General features: G+C 35.5%; 1 protein-coding gene and 1 pseudogene across 1 annotated transcript in view; one reads left to right on the forward strand and one right to left on the reverse strand.

The window, feature by feature from the left end:
- Positions 1–14,958, forward strand: part of NETO1 (neuropilin and tolloid like 1) — a 209,494-nt gene that overhangs the window by 83,578 nt on the left and 110,958 nt on the right. The window lies entirely within an intron of this gene.
- Positions 11,126–12,050, reverse strand: LOC118855416 (annotated as a pseudogene).

The following is a 14,958-nucleotide window of genomic DNA, read 5'->3' on the forward strand; positions in this document are numbered from 1 at the left end:
AGTGAAATCCAGATTAAAACAACCTTGAGAAATCATTTTACACCTACCAAATTGGCTAAAATGGTAGCAGAGAAAAGTGACAAATGTTGGAGAGGATATGGAAAAATTTGGACACTAATTCATTGTTGGTGGAATTGTAAAATGATCCAAGCATTTTGGACAGCAACCTATAATTATTCCCAAAGAGTTATTAAACTACCACTACTTCATCTATTTCTAAAGATGATTAGGGGAAAAGGAAAAGAACCTACATGTTCAGTTTCTCAATCTATTGAGTTCCCATGACCTACTTCTACATTCCACCCCAGTTATACACATTGTCATAATCTTATTCTTTCTATCACTCATATCTTCTATTTTCATGTTTATAAAATTAATTCTTTATGAAATTATATGATTGTAATCTTATCATTTCATCTTTCACTATAACTTATGACACCTAACACTGTGATTTATCCTTATAATGACTTCCATTTCCTACACCCCACCCCCCCCCAGGTCTTTCCCAGGTCTTTGCCCCTTCACTGGGTACATTCTCCTCCCTTGCCTACCTCAAATTCTTGATGAATCAGTTCGAAATGTATGCTATCCTACACTCAAATCTCTTTCCTCTTTCTGTCTCTTTTCTTCTTTTATTCTTATCTCACAGCAATGCAAATACACACAAATAAAATCAAAACCTCTCACTTGACCTGACAATACTTGCTTGGTATTGTCCTGTATCTCACTGGATCTTCATAAATGTCATGCCCACTATTAAAAGATGTAAAGAAAGGTTTAGTCCTGGTCCTTCTTTTTTCCCTTTAGTCTATTTCATTTAACGATCCTATTAATTCTCATGGATTTGGTTATCATCTCCATTTATCTCTGTGCAGCTGTCATCTCAGATCTATTTACCCAAACATAATCTCTCATTTGGACTATAATTATACATCACCAATGGCTTTTTGCACATTACTAACTGGATGTCCCACAGATATCAGATACTCCATTTGTCTAAAAGAGAGCCCATTATACTTTTCCAAAAAAAAAAAAAACAATCAAGAATACCATCATTCTCCAAATCACACAGGCTCCCAATGTCAGTGTTACACTTAACTTCTCAATCACACTGATCTCACACATCCTAACCACTGCCAAATCCTGATTTTTTTTCACTTCACAATATGCATCCTAAAAGTCTCATTCTCTCTACTTACACAAGATCCACCCTACTTCAGACCCTCGTCATCAACCCTCACTTGGACCACTGGAATATGTTTCTAATCAGTGTCCTTTCCTCATCTCTCTTTTCCATCCTCTACTTACCTGCCAGAACAATTTTTCTAAAGTATAAATCTAACCACATCACCCTCAAATACCATAAAATCCAGTGAATCCTTATTTCCTCCAGTATCAAATATAAATTCATGTTTTAGCATTTAAATCACTTAACAGCCTGTCTTCTTCCTGCCTTTCTAGTCTTTGCTCCACTTTACTCCCCTTCATGCACTCTACATCCTCACTACACTGGCCTACTTCACAGTTCTTTGAACACAACACTGTCTCTGTCGTTCTTTATGGTGATGTCCTTTTATTCCTCTGTGAATCTTGCTAACTCCAACTATATTTTACTTTAGCTTTCACTGTATGGGAGTTATTTATGAAGATAACACAGATCTTTATAGCCAGCCTAGTTTTTTCTCCTGATCTCCAGTACTATATCTGCTTTTTGGACAACTCAAACTAAATATCTTATAAGTATCTCAAACTCAACATATCCAAAAACAACACTTAAACTCTTCCTGCTCCCTAAGTTCCCTATTTCTGTTGAGTATATAGATATCCCTTGAATAATCCACTTTTGCAACTTTGAATCATCCTGCATTTTTCCTTCTCCCTCATTCTCATTTGCAGTGAGGTTCAGAGTTTATTTTATTCTATCCCCACAAAGTTTCTTGGATTTGTTCCATTTTCTCTACTCAAATGCTCACCACACTGGTTCCGGCCTTCATTAATTCTCTCTTCAACTATTGCAATAACATTCTAATTGTTGTCCCTGTCATCTCTCTTACAATTTCCATCTCTCCAATCCCTTCTATATACATCTGGATAAATAATATTTCTAAGGCACAGATCTGACCACATCACATTCTTATATAAGAAGTTGCAAATTGCCGATAGGATGAAATATAACCTTCATATTGTGTATTACTCTATTTCTTGTACTTTCTGTACCAGCCAAACTTGACTTCTTATGTCTTGATCATAAAACATTCTGTTTCCTTTTTTCCATGAATGTGAGCTATCTCCTATCCCTGGAATGTGTTCCTTCAACACTTTTACTTCTTAGAATTCTTAGCTTCTTTGAAAATTCAGCTCATGCCACCTCCTGTAAGAGAGACTCATCTTAATCACCTCCTCAATTTCCAGGACCCTACCAAAGTTATTTTGTATGTACTTTCTCTCTCTCTCTCTCTCTCTCTCTCTCTCTCTCTCTCTCTCTCTCACACACACACACACACACACACACACACACACATGCGCACACACACACACACCCATTCTTTTCCCCAAACAGAATTTAAATTCCTGAAGAATAGAGATTATTTCATTTTTCTATTTTCATCCCTAGTACCTAATGTAGTGACTGAAAAAGACAGGATTTAACAAACATCTCTTAAATGAATAAATAAAGCCTAAAAAATCATATCTCTTACCAGTAGAAACATTTTTACACATTACAATAACTACTAGAAATTTCTTGGATTGTTCAGACATTTTACTATCTACTAGATATGAAAAATCTCAAAGCATTATTTCAACTAATTTTAAGCCCACAAATGTTATGGTGATGGACTATACTCTCCTTTATGACATTACTCTTTACTTTTAAATTGGAAATATCCCACATATTTATACAAGTTTTTTTAAATCAAGATCTATGACTTCTCTGGAATAAGACCCTCCCTGTGTAGAAACTCATTCTGCTACAATTTATGACCTTAGAGAGTTAGCTGCAAATCCTAGGAGGTTACGTGACTCAGATTGTATGTGTCAGAGGTAAGATTTTAACCCATATCTCCCTGATTCTAAGTTTAACCATCTACTGTGCCAAACAGCCTCTCATTTATTTTTTTTAATATGGTAACAAATATGTTATAAGAAGTGATTCAGTTAGGTTTATTTCAGAAAATTGTAAATAGGATATGACATTAAATACATTTGAGGAGTATTTAAAGTGGATCATGAAATGAGATTTGTCTGTATCACTCTGCTGCATTACAATATTTGCAAATATAGTACTAAACTGTTGATAGTACTCACGTTGAATTTTGCAGCAAGCAGCCAATATTTAAATACCACAACAAATCAGGGAAGATTTGGCAGAGGGAAGAAAATAATGTTAGTGCAAATGCTGATGTGGAGAAACTGTATTGTTTAAATGCTCATGTTTAAAATGTCCTTGAATGTGTAAAATACGTTTAAAATATGTCTTTAAATGTGTTATATTACGTTATGTTATGTTATATTATATTAATCATATCATATATTATATCAGATTATGTTATATTATACATGTCATATTGTATGTGTCATTATATGATGTCATGTTATATTATACATGTCATAGCATATAAAAAAATAGAAAGTGTAGAGAGAGTCCTGGCAGTAAGGTAAAGGCAGTTGAAGACCTGCCATCATCTGTAGACATAAAGCTTCCCAATTCACTTTTCTAGGACATGTTGGGGCAGGGGTGGGAGTGTGGGTGAAATAAATAGATAATTTAGAGGAGAGAAACCATTGAGGAGCATTCTCACAGCAACTGAAATTCCCCTTTCTGAAAAAAATAAAATCACAGGGACAAAGAAGTTTAAAAGGCTTCTGTCTTTTGCCTTGGGAATTTATCTCATAAATCTTGTACTAGGCAGCAGAGTGGATAGAGCATAGACCTGGAGTCAGGAAGACCTATGTTCAAATACTGCCTCAGACACTTACAAACAATATGAGCCTGGTGAAGCCATTTAACCCCGTTTGTCCTCATCTAAAAAATGTGCTGGAGAAGGAAATGATAAACCATACCAGTATCTTTGCCAAGAAAATTCTAAATGGTTCACAAAGAGTTGGACATTACTGAAACGACTGAAAAACAAGATAAAAATCTACCACTGAGCAGAGGCAAAGGACAAATTCATACTCAGTAAATTGAATACCTACTAAGTTAACTTAAAAGGAAAGCTGTGAATTTCTGAATGTAACTATCTTTGTTGTGAGTTTTGACCTCTATAGAGCAGCTGTGAGCAGGGAGAAATGCTGTAATCAGAGAGAAAAGTCATTGAATTTTTCTGACTGAAAGACAAATGAGAGTTAGGCATCATAGATTTAGAACTAGAATAGACCTCAGAGACCAATCCCTTCATTTTGTACATGAAGAAACTAAGGCATAGGGAATTTATATGACTTGTCCAAGGTCATGCAGGTATATATGTCAGAAGTAGGATTTGAACTTTCACCCTGATGCCAGAAAGCCTTTTTCCCTTTTTCTATGCTACCTCACTTTAAGTTCTACTCTATTTCTGAAAGACTATGAGACAACAAGTTTAGAAAAGCTATTTTATAATCTATCCTCTCCCAATTTTGAATATAGTTCTTTACATTTGCTTTTAAAATAGCGGTTCTGTTTTCTGAAATTTCTTTAGTTAATAAATAGGTTTTAATGTAAATTCTATGTTGGTAGTAAATAATTCATTTTCTTAGAAAATTTGACAGACTGCATTCTCAATATATTACTTTAACTAGACAGTTTCCAAAGAGAAAAATATGATTGCAACATGGACTAGTAGAAAGTGTTCTTTATCTTAAGTCAGAAAATGATAGATTTAGAATTTGAAGGTATTTTTGAGGTTATCAAATTCATCTTCGTCATTTTACTAAGGAGTAGGTAGACTCAGAGAATTTAAGTGATTTGCCCAAGGTCACACATTATAAAACACCTGAGTCAGGATTTGAATTCAGGTCTTGTGACTCCAAACTCAGTATTCCTCTCACTAACCCACTGCCTGCTTTAATGGATTGAATCCCACCTCTCCCACTTATTACCCATGACACTTTAGGCAAGTAAATTCACATCTTTGAACCCCAGTTTTCTAATTTGTAAAAGGAACACATTGGACTAAATGATTTTTAATTGCATTCCAGGTCAGGGGTGAGCCACTGAGCATTTAAACCTCAGAAATTAGCAGTCTGTTACAAATCAGGCCTTGATTTGTTGTTGTGTTGATTATCTAGACTTAATTAAGAGTTAATAATGCGCATTAAACTCACAAGTGCATAAATATATTTTTCCACTGGAGAATCTGGTTGTTAAATATTTACCAGCACACCCTTATATTGTTCTATAACTATTGCTGGAGCTCAGCAGTAGAATGCTCAGGGAATGAAGTCATCACCAGATGGCAGTCATACTGACAGCTTGCTAACAATAATAATGATAATAATTAAAATAATAGCAACAACACACTTATTTAGGACTTAAATGTTTGCAAAGTGCCTTATATCTATTATCTCACTTGAGCCTCTCAATGAAGGTGTGGTCCTGTTTGCAAGAAATACAAAAGTTATGTTCATTGACAACTCATCCAAACTTTAGACACATAATCTCTAAAAATAATAGGAAGCAACATAGGAATGGATTTTCCTGATTCTACTTATATACCATGGCAGGTATTTAGTAAGTGTAGACAATGAAATATTTCTTCTCTTAATACTCACTTAATTTTGTTTACAAGACTAATTTGTGTATGAGCTATTTGTTGTCTAAGGCAGCATCTGTATAAGAACAAAATAGAAACTCAAATCAATGAAAAAATCAAACAAATTGTTTTTCGTTATGTGTAGATACGACACTGGTCAGTGGACTGGACTTTAAAAAATCTTAACTGGTTATTTTGACATGGTCTACATACAGACAGAGAATCACATAAAGTTTATTTGATTATCTTTAAAAAAAGACTGTGAGTCACTGTAAATCACTATCTGAACATGAGTCATACTGTCAAAGAGGCATAATATTGCTTAGAAGAAGTAAGTATGCCATCTAGAATCCCTTACAATTTTACCATCACACTGATCAGATCTTGGTTGAGTTCTGCATTATGCACTGTGCTGCATAATCTAAAGTGGAGAAATTGATAGAAGAAAATCATAGAAATTATTAAAATATTAGAAAGAAAGTGAGATGGGGGTAATGAGTATGCAACCTGTGATTCTCAGAGGAAGATACTCCCTCTACCAATGGAGGGTGACAGCTTCTTGGCAATGTATAGTCTTAGAGTTGCAGAGAATCCTAACAGGTAAGAGAAATTTCTCCCCTGGAAGATCCCTATACCAATGAAAAATATGTGTTAGAAATCAAAGAAAAAACAAACAAACAAAAGAAGTAACTGAGACAATTAAATAAGTAGGCTATTCAAGTCACTTCAACAACTAGTTATTCAGAACCTGCTGAATGGCAGAAATCTAGAGCTATGAAAGTATTTCATTTATTCAGATGTGGTAGTGTGATCAGATACTCTCCATCTTCCTCAGAACTCAATATGGGTAAATTGATTAGAGGGACAAGAGATTTAGGTTAAGTTAGAACTTTCTAGGAATGAAATTAGTGATGTTGAGATGGCTTCTCCATTATAGTCTAACTGCTTTAACTATCTTTTTTTTTAATACAACCTCTGCATGTATATTTCTTTGGGGACTCTGTTAAACAAGTTTTGTAAGTAAAAACTAATGGAAAAAGGGGGATCAGATAGAGGATGATGCAGGATCCAGAGTGGTTTTCATCTTGGGTTACAATTAAAAATGTCTCATCAAACACTTAGAATATAGCTCCACACTGCCCTTCACTCATAAAAAGAACTGCCATTAATCTCAATAACTGAGTTTGTTGTATCAGTTTAGAGCAATGAAAAGCCATAAGGCATATATAATAAGATATAATAAGAAATAATAGCTGATTCATTTTTCAAATTTAGAAAAAGAATCAAAGATTATTTGTGATTTAATAGGAAAATGAAAGACAAATATGTCTTCCATGCTGAAATTCAAAGTTTCAGCCTTAAACTACATTGAGAAAAGATGCTCTCAAACATATCAAAACTTGGGCATTGAGGGTTTTGTTTGATATCATTTTAAGGATGTATGTACAGATTATATTCTGTCCAGAGATTGTAGCAAAAGACCTTGTGCGATTCCCATAAGCTTTTTAGAGTTTTTCACAGCTGCCAAAGGAACAACTTAAAAATTGCTATGTTCATTAAAGGACATTATGTTATCATAATGACTACAGACAGGCTTGAGTATGTTCAAAATTTTGTAGGAAACTCTGAATGCTAACTTGACTAAAATTTCAATGTAATTTAACTTCAATGTAACAAAAATTAAGTTTTTGTACTTAGCATGTGAATCAATTACCAAGTATACATTTTATAAATGCTACATAGTAAAAATGTAAGAAAGCTTGAAATTAATTTCTTCTTACTTCAAAAGTTCTAACAATTCAACCGTGGCACTCCCTTCACTGCCTTGATTATACCTTCTCTCCTTACTCAACAGTTTTCAACACTGGCAGGGAATAATGGGGGAGGGGGCAATCATCTACACTCCTGGTCCTGAGATGACAAAATTGCCTGTGGCCAAGCCAGTACTCAAAGCCATTCTAGGTTGAAGCGCTTGCTAGCCTGTCAACCTAGATTTTGAGAATCCAACATCACTTCCATAACATGATGCAACACTGAAGGTGTTCTTTTGAGGAGGCTGAAATGAAATTTAAATACCACTGCCACATTCTCACAGATAATTTAATCTCTGTATCCTCTGTTTATACTCCATTATGGAGCCAGCAAATCATCCCATATTCCCCATCTTCAGAATCTACCTCAACACTTAATTCCTTCAGAGAAATATTTTTCTTCTTATTTCCTCTTTTTGCTAGAGGTTACTTAGTACTTCTCTATTCAAATTTTGTTGTGTTGTGCTGATAAATGTTAAAAAAGGTGTTTTCCAACTGTATTTTCAAAGGTTTTATGTCTGTTTCGTGTCTCCAAATAGTGTAGGGTCTCTATGGTTTATCTATGTGCTTTGTTTACCTCACATAGGACATAAAATATAATTAATAATGTCATAATATCTGATACTATATGTATATATTACTATAAGATTCATAAAGTTCAAATATTTATTACATAAAATTTATATGCTGTGACATAGTAGATTCAGCACTGTACTTGGAGTCAGTAAGATCTGAGTCCAACCTTACCCAATTACCAGCTATGTGACCTTGGGAAAATCCTCTTTTTAGCTTCTTTTTACCTCAGTCTCTTCAACTGTAAAATGGCAATAATATTAGTACCTTCCTCCCAGGATTACTGTGAAGATCAAATGAGTTAATATTTGTAAAGTGTTTAACATACCACCTAACACTGTAGATGGTTAATAAATGCTTCTTCCTTCCTTCCTTCCTTCCTTCCTTCCTTCCTTCCTTCCTTCCTTCCTTCCTTCCCTCCTTCCATGCTTCTTTCCTTCCTTCCAACATAGATTATAGCAGGATTTCCAATTTGGAGCATGTGTTTTAACATATATTTTTTAAAACTTACTCCAAAATTGTTAGTCATGGATCATGTGCGTGTATGCGTGTGTACCTGCATGCATGTGCTTAGCCCATACATAAACTTAATTTTAGATCTGTTCTTAAATGTGAGCAAGCATTTCTTCTCTCAGTATCACGGTATTTATGTAGGGCATCCGTCAGCATTAGAGTCAGCCACTTTAACTGTTGATTGAAGGATATACTAAAGCTACTTGTGTTTGCAGAAGTGTCATTTTTTCTTCTTGAATATATAAGTATTTATTTTATGGTTATGGATTGAAACTTTTGAGTATGTTTTCATGCAGAGGATAATTTTGGTCATCAGTGATATCATTAATAATGCTGATAGTTCATATTTTTACCCTTGCTGCAAATTTTTCAAATATGCTCTGTTATTTCAGGAAAGGAGCAGTATCACTTAATTTACTAGATAATGGAGAAAACATGCAATGCACTTAATCCTTTAATAAGTACCCTGAGTTGCCATGAAAAACATATATTGCTAGAAAAATACAGCTCAATGCTATAACTATTTGGCACTGTATCAGTGGAGTGAGGAATTAGACTTGTAATTTTGGTAAAGGAAGTCCTAGGTGAGGAAACACCTCTTTACTACTGAAGGCTGGCACCTTTCCTGCAATTTCTACTCTTAATGAGTTGCCTAGAACATGGGTTTAGTGACTTGCACTGCCAATAGATATGAGGCAGGGTTTGAATACAGGTCTTTGAGATCTGCTCTATTACTCCATGCTGTCTCTCTGATTATATTTAGGAGTCATAGTGTGCTTCTAGCAACACCCAGATTTGCACTGTGATAATCTGAGAGTGATTATGCTGTTCCGCGGACTGTTCCTTGGAAGTCAGAGAAGCTTCAGGGACACACTCTCAGACAAAAAAAAATTAACAAGTCTAATTGTTTCATCCTTCCTTTGCTAGTCTAATTAATGATCACCACTATCAAAATCCTCTTCTAGTGATGGCTTAATTAAACATGACCCTAATCAGTAACACTGAGAATTATTATATGTACTGGGCCCCAAAGTATAGATTTCACCTCAGACAAAATTTTGATTCATTGTCCCTTTTGCTTTTTCTCAAAAATTGGTTTCCCTTCCTTAATACTTGCAAGGCCTCTGTTCATCCTCTCACCTTGATAAGCCTTCCCCATTTAGACCTCTATTAACATGGAGACCTCAGTCTCCTGACTGCTCCAATTTTTCTATCTCAGTTGCTAACTACCTAAAGAAGAAATTTATTTAGACAACTCTTGCCTCCTCTCACTCCACCAACTTCACTCCCTTCCCCCAACACACACTCAAGGTATAAATACAAATATACATGAGGTAAAAATGAATAAGATTCTCAGACCACCATTTCCCTGGAGATTTTAGCCTATAAGAACTTCAGTTCACAAATTTGCTCAGTGACCCTGTAATAAATACTTAAAGAAAGATACTAAAGGGAAAAAAAGGAAAGTTCTATATCTATATCAAGTGACCAACAGCATTATGCCCTGCCATTATCTTTTATATGCTATACTTACTGACCTCAACAGAGAGGGGCAAAGGAGACTGTATTCCATCTGCTTTACCACAACTGATTCTCTTTCTCTAAAATGGGCTTAGTGTTTGCAGTTTCTCCATTGCAGTATCCATAACAACCTCTCTATTTCTTCTTTAAGCTTCTTTTGGATGCGTGGTTACAATGAGCTGCCTCTAAGCCCATCATGTTTTGTTTTGTTTTGTTTTCTGTCTTGGCAACCTGTTGGGCTTTTCTTGTTTCTGGGGGTAGGCATGTCATTCACAATTTGCTAGGGATCTTCACAATTCTCTGTCACATGACTATGTGTCTGTGGAGGGTGGCTTTTCCTTCTTTATCAAGAAATGCTAAGAGTATGCCCAGAGAATCAATTATGACACATGGCCACACTTCAGGATCTTTTTTCGAGGTCCAAAATCTTTGTGCAACTCTAGTGTGGTAGACTTTTTTTTAATGCCAACTGGTAAATTCAATTTGCTTCTAGAGAGATTTAAATATCCTCAGTTGTTTCCAAGAGGGACCTAGCACCTCCAGGTAACTCTGGAATTACCCTGCCTGCCTCTGACTTGTTCATGTGGATTTGAATTTTTCCAGGAATTATTTCCCTCTAGTTAGCAATGGTTCCCTGATGTTCTGTTCTTCATCTTTGGTGCTACCTCAGGAGACATGGAATTGTAGCCCTAGAGTTATTATAGTTTTGTGCTTGGAGGAGGTGGACAATTTATTTAAATTTAACATTTCAAGTTATTTCTATAACAAAACACTAATTTGCTTCAAGTTATTTATATTTTATTTTCACAAAGATTTATAAATTGTACACTTTTAAGTACATCACACTAATGCAAGTCACTATTCTATTCAACTGAATCTAAAGAATATTCTTTTTTATATAACTTCATAGCCTCCAGAAGCAGACCTATATAATACTTTGTCTTCAGTAGGAAAAACAAAATTTTACTTATGAAAACAAAAGGACAATAATTTCATAAAAATTATCAACTACTGTATCTTTTCTTGAGTTCTTCAAGAGAATTATCCTTCAATCCCGCATTTTCCAGGTGACTAAATAATGCACATGTAACCTTTTTTTCTGATTCAGACATAAACATTACTGCCATATCAAATCTTTTTAGTTCAGATAATCTTTGTAAAATTTCAAGGATAAGTGATGGTTTTTCTTTGTCAATGTAAAAATCATGCAGAATTTTCAAAATTTGGTTGAATAGTCTGGCTCTACAGATTTTTGAAACAGCTTAGGATATAATGAAGGCTCAATTTGCTTTAGATACTGATATAACATGTCTGGAGAGTTTTTCAGCTTTCTGAAATCAGATTCAAGCTGAAATGAGTTTGCAGGTATTGGTGGAAGAACAGTTGTAATAAATGGAGCAGGTATTTACACTTCAGTGGAATTTTTCTTACTGAAAGACTGATGTACAGTAGACTGATGTACAGTTGATGAATCCACTTTTATATTGACATAAGATTGCAGGACTGGAATATCTGTGATTTCTTCTATTTTTAATACTTTTGTTTTTGGAGTATCACTTGTGGGCAAAAGATCATCTTGGCTTGAATTCTTTTTACTTGTAATAGTTGAAACCTTCATAACATTTGTTGGATTAATACAATTGGTCTCTAACATAGAAATGGTATTTCTTTCTGGAAAATCAATATTTTGCACCAAGTTATCAATTTCTTCAATGATGATTGTCTTCCGTGGTTTATTTGATCTAAGATGAAGTGGTTTATCAATAGATTTTACCAGGTTTTGCCTTTCAGTTGATTTATCAAACACATCAGCCCATAGTCCTTTTTCAATCTGTTCTTTTTTAATACTGGAAAGTTCACTTATTGCTTATTTACTTCCTGGTTCAAGATTTAAAACCATTGTGAAGTCTGGGCTGGTGAGCTTGATTTTCACAGAACCAAAATGTTGAGGGTTTTAGGGTACTCAACCAAAACACCATTGCTCTGGTTACTGCCAAATGAATTCAACCTAAGCCTTCTTTCAGGCAAAGAAAAACAAAATTTATTAAAGACTCACCATAATGGGTAGAATCTCAAGGAGTCTGAGCATTTTGTGACACTTGTACTAACAAGCAGGTCAGAACAATCTGAGCTGAGGTAGATTGAATCTGAGCTACCCTAGAGTTATTCTAAAGGACTGAAACCCAAAGAAGCCAGTTATATTTGAGCCAAGTTCTGCAGTGTGCCTAATAGCACTTTGTAGCCAATAGTACTATGAAAATTGGCAAGCGGTCTCATGCAAGAAGCTAAAATGTTGACTCCCCAGAAACGTTTTACATGACCCATGAAGCAAATTACTCATAGGTTGAATAAAAACTCTAATTACCTTTGTTCTTGCATAACTACAAATGTTAGTCATAGAAATTATCATTTCTCTATTGATTTCATTAGCTATATACAATACAGCATCAGAGCAGTTAGCTTCATGACATCAAAATAAGATATCCTATTGATTAACCATGATTATTCTCCATGCATATTTTTTTTTAATTTCCCCCAAATCAAATCTTAATAATGGGAATTTTTTTTGCTATGTGATTCATTTTATAGCAACATTAGCTTTTGGGGTCTTTTCAAGAGGTTATCAGTGGATTCTTTCCATTTCTATTTTACCCTCTGGTTCCAGAATATCAGGGCAATTTTCCTTGATAATTTCTTGAAAGATGATGTCTAGGCTATTTTATTTGATCATGACTTTCAGGTAGCCCAGTAATTTTTGAATTATCTCTTCTGGTTCTATTCTCCATGTCACTGGTTTTTCCAATGAGATATTTCATATTGTCTTCTATTTTTTCATACTTTTGGTTCTGTTTTATATCATCTTGATTTCTCATAAAGTCACAAGCTTCCACTTGCTCCATTCTAATTTTTAAGGTAGTATTTTCTTCAGTGGTATTTTGGACCTCCTTTTCCATTTGGCTAATTCTGTCTTTTAAGGCATTCTTCTCCTCATTGGATTTTTGGAGCTCTTTTGCCATTTGGGTTAGTCTATTTTTAAGGTGTTATTTCCTTCAGTACTTTTCTGGGTCTCCTTTAGTCTCTGTGGGTCTCCTTGACTTGTTTTTCATGATTTTCATGCATCACTCTTTTCCTCTACTTCTCTTACTTGCTTTTGCAAATCCTTTTTGAACTCTTCCATGGCCTGAGACCAATTCATATTTTTCTTGGATGCTTTTGATGTGGGCTCTTTGTCTTTGTTGACTTCTTCTGGCTGTATGTTTTCATCTTCTTTGTCACTAAAAGAAGATTCTATAGTCTGAGTCCTTGTCCACTGCTTGTTTATGTTCCCAGCCAAATACTTGACCCTTGAGGTTTTTGTCAGGGTACAGCTGCCTTCAGAGTGGCGAATGGCTTGTCCCAAGCTTCAGGGATCTTGTACTGCTGTTTTCAGAGTTACTTCTACACAGCAAGATCTGCCATACCAGTGCTCCTCCTCCCTCAAGACCTGCCAACCAGGACTACGACCCAGATCCAAGCAAGGCAATCCAAGAGACCCCTGCCTCTGTGCCAGCAAAGCACTCCCTGCACTCCCGCTCTGATCTGCTGTTTGAGTCCTCCCACCATGTGGGCCTGGGGCCATAAGCAGCCATAGCTGGAGCTCTGGAAGCAGCCACTGGAGCTTCCTGCTGCTGCCACTGCACCACCTCTGCTGCCCCGGGACTGTGACCAGACCACATACTTCCCTCACCCAGATCCAGCAGTTTTCCCACTGATCTACTAAGTTGTCTTTGGGGTTTGTGAGTTGAGAAGTCTGGTAACTGCTACAGCTCAGTGATTCATGGACCTAAGGCCTTCTCTGCCTGATCTTTTCCTGGCCTGGTAGTTCCTGGAACACTGGGCTGCACTCTGCTCCCTGTACCATGCAGTAGACCCTTCCCAGCAACCATCCAGGCAGTCCTAGGCTGGAGATCTGCTTCCTTCTGTTATTTTGTGGGTTCTGCAGCTCTAGAGTTTGTTCAGAGCCATTTTTACAGGAGTTTGGAGGGATATGGGGGAGAGCTTAAGTGAGTCCCTGTTTTCCAGCCACCATCATGGCTCCGCCCCTAGCAACACTAGCTAAGGAAATTTCAGTTCAAATATTAATATTTGATGTCATATAATCTGTCCAAAGTGTCACATTGCAAATGGTTTTGGAGCCAAAGCAATGTCAAATAGGACCAAACTCCATTTGTAGTATTTCTAACTTAACACCAGATTTTTAAACATGTCACTATACCACCATAGAGAAGGTACAATTCAATTCGTAGTGTTGGTATTAGGATTAGGAATCTGAGTTCAAAACCTGTCTCTAACATTTATGCAGCTATCTTTGGTTATCAGAATGTCAGTGAAAATTGGTCAGTTGTACTACTGCCAGAGACTGGAGAAGTTAACCATCACTCTGAGCCTCTGTTTCATTATCTATAAAATAGTAGCAATGATACTAATGCAATTTACCTCACAGATTTGTCCTGATAATCAAATAAAAATAATATAAAGCACTTCATAAAATTTTAGAGCATCATAGAAATGTTATTATTATGTCACCAAGTGATAATTAATGGGAAGATAGGATTTGGTGATTTCCTTTATATCACTTCAAAATCTTAAGCTTTTTATAGTAGCTACTACTGCTCATTCATATTTGATCCCAGTTTAGAATCTATTAATTTGAACTTAGAAGAAAGCATCAGAAGACAGGGATTCTATTTCCAGTTCTTGCTGTTTATTCTTGGTGAAGTTTGTTGTGTTTGTTTGTTTGTTTGAATTCATACCTTAGATTCTTGTCA

The sequence above is a fragment of the Trichosurus vulpecula genome, chromosome 1, assembly GCF_011100635.1.
Source record: "Trichosurus vulpecula isolate mTriVul1 chromosome 1, mTriVul1.pri, whole genome shotgun sequence".
NCBI classification, from domain to species: domain Eukaryota; kingdom Metazoa; phylum Chordata; class Mammalia; order Diprotodontia; family Phalangeridae; genus Trichosurus; species Trichosurus vulpecula.